Genomic DNA, 3264 nt, shown 5'->3' on the forward strand with positions numbered 1-3264 from the left:
CCTTGTGTTCAGGAATGTGTTAAATTTCATCTTAAATAACATAAACGTGTTAATTAATTTTGTTTGGAGACACAGTATCTCCTCTGTTGCCCAGGTTAGAGTACAGTGGCACAATCTTGGCTCACTGCAACCTCTGTCTCCTGGGTTCAAGTGATTCTCCTGCCTCAGCCTCCTGAGAAGCTGGGGTTACAGGCATGCACCACCAGGCCCTGCTAATTTTTGTATTTTTAGTAGAGACAAGGTTGGCCAGGCTGATCTCGAACTCCTGACCTCAAGTGATCTACCCTTCTTGGCCTCCCAAGGTGCTAGGATTATAGGCATGAGCCACCACTGCCGGCTACATATTGAAATTAATAAACAGATACTTTGCTGAGAAAAAAAGTAATGCAGTCTATCTACTTCAATTAAACTATGACATTCTGGACATTTTTTGACTCTCCCTAAACTGACATACACTGAGTCACATCTGCTATCTTTGAAATTTGTGAAACATCAGTATCTCAAACAGATATTAAGGCTTTTTGAAAGACGTCACATACGTTCATCTCAGGGACAAATTTTCCTAAAATGGGATTAGAAACAATGTATCACAACTGTGTAGGAGCTTCATTTGGGTGTTGTCTATGCTCAAGTTGCAGATCCTCTTAATACTCAAAAATCCACACTTACCATGGCTGACAGTTTCAAACAGATGTGTTCGTTGCAGTAGTGCAAGAAAAGAAAAGTTGAAGAACCCTGCAGAGATTTGATAGAACCCAGCTTCTATTCATTAAAACCAATGCCAAAATGTAAAGCAAATAGGAGATGACGAAGGTTACAAACATATGTATTGTTTATGCTTTCCCTGGGGTGCATTGATTGTCAGGCATCAGTTCCCTGTGCCATTCATTTCCTTACACAGCACGAGTCAGAAATTTTGTCAATAAATGCTTTCTCTCTCAATGTTCAACCTGTGCTGATAGACCATTAAATACAGTTTTTGGGTTCACAGCTTGCCATCATCATTTGTCTATACCTGTGACAAAGAATATCTAATAAGATACTGTCAGCGTTTTGCACACTAAGATGATGAATGCTGTGTTTTACAGAATAATCAACGACATTAAATTTGGAGACTCAACAAGCATGCTATGAATATTCAACATTAGGTTTAAATTTTATTTTTAAAAGTTAATAATAAAAGGATATATGTTAAGTATTATGAAATCCTGCATACATTGTAATAAAATAGTGGATGAGAATGGACAATATATGCAATAAAACTTATAATTTGATTCTGAATCCTTTGTTTTAGAATTTGTCTATGTTTATGGATTTAAGAATTAGCTTAGGGTTTTTCTATCTGTATAAAGTTAAATTAAATACAGCTATAACAAATGTATTACGTTTTAAAATTACAAAGAGTTTTCTCAATAGGTAGAGGGAAGGGAAATGACTTTTACTCAACTTTTACTCATATGCATGTAAAAATAGCTCTTATTTTGGTACACCTTGGTTTTAAAATTAGCATTATAAATGTGCATTGTAGAATGTGTCATGGGTGAAATTGGTAACATCAGCAAAATAGTGGACTGTGAGACACTAACTCTCCTTACCCCCTAAAGAAACAATAATTTCACTATTTAATGACTACTCACAAGCACTAATAATGTTTGGAGATTATCGGAGCACAATGAAGACTCTGCAGCAAGCCAATGGGGCAGAAAATCACAAGGATGGCTCCAGAGAAAAGTGTAGGAAAAGTAGCCGGGCATGGTGATGCACACCTGTAATCCCACCTACTCTGGTGGCTGAGGGAGAAGAATTGCTTGAACCCAGGAGGTGGAGGTTGCAGTGAACCAAGATCGCTCCATTGCACTCCAGCCTGGTGACAGAGTGAGACCCTGTAAGAAAGGAGAGGAGAGGAGAAGGGAGGGGAGGGGAGGGGAGGGGAGGGGAGGGGAGGGGAGGGGAGAGGAAAGGAGGAAGGAAGGAAGGAAGGAGGGAAGAAAGGAGGGAGGAAAGGAAGGAAGGGAGGGAGGGAGGGAATGAAGGAGGGAGGGAGGGAGGGAAAGATGAGAAGAAAAAAGAAAACGGTGTAGGAAACATTTTACATGCATCTCCTCCTCCCTCAGATAAGCACAGCTAGGTTCTGAGAGGAAGCCTCATGGCCATAACACCCCCCCGGTGAGAGAAAAACGACAGCAAGAGGGACCCTGCAGTCTTTACCCCTGAGGACTTTCAAGATCTCTGCGGACTCTGAGCCCAGCTGACGGAGCAGCTCAGAGTCCACTTCACTGCATCCCTTCGTCGGAGTCGCCACTGTTTCAGCACCAGAGCTGCCACCACCACCTTTACAGTCCTGGTGCCACTGCCACAAGATATATGAAAAAGTGCTCAGCATCACTAATCAACAAAGAAATGCAAATCAAAATCACAAAAAGATATCACTTCACACCTATTAGAATAACTGTTATAAAAAAGATGAAAGATAAGAAGTGTTGACGAGAAAAACGAAAACTTACATCCTGTTGTAGCGAATGTAAATTGGAGCAGCATTATGAAAAACAAAACAGAGGTTCTTCAAAAAATTAAAAATAGAACTACTATATGATTCAGCAGTCCTGCTTTTGGGTATATACCCAAAGGAAATGAAATCAGTATGTTGAAGAGATATCTACACTCCAGTGTTCATTGTAGTACTATTCACAATAACCAAGACATGGAAACAACCTAAATATCTGTCAGTGTATGAAAGAAAAAACCCTGACACACACACACACACACACACACACACACACACACACACACACGTGCATGTGTGTAATATTATTCAGCCTTTAAATAGAAGGAAACCGTGCCATTTGCAGCAACGGTGGTAAGCCTGAAAGACGTTATGCCAAGTGAAATAAGCCAGGCAGGCAAAGACAAATACTGCATGGTTTCACTTTAGAATCTAAAATAGTCAAATTCATAGAAGCAGAGAGTAGTATCGTGATTTCCAGAGCCTAGGAGGCTGAAGAAATGAAGACACGAGCTGATACATGAGGTATACAATTTTGTTATGTAAGATGCATAAGCTGAATTCTACCAGAGGTACAAGGAGGAGCTGGTACCATTCCTTCTGAAACTATTCCAATCAATAGAAAAAGAGGGAATCCTCCCTAACTCATTTTATGAGGCCAACATCATCCTGATACCAAAGCCTGGCAGAGACACAACAAAAAAAGAGAATTTTAGACCAATCTCCCTGATGAACATCGATGCAAAAATCCTCAATAAAAT

This window comes from Piliocolobus tephrosceles, chromosome 4 (assembly GCF_002776525.5).
Source record: "Piliocolobus tephrosceles isolate RC106 chromosome 4, ASM277652v3, whole genome shotgun sequence".
In the NCBI taxonomy this organism is placed as follows: Eukaryota; Metazoa; Chordata; class Mammalia; order Primates; family Cercopithecidae; genus Piliocolobus; species Piliocolobus tephrosceles.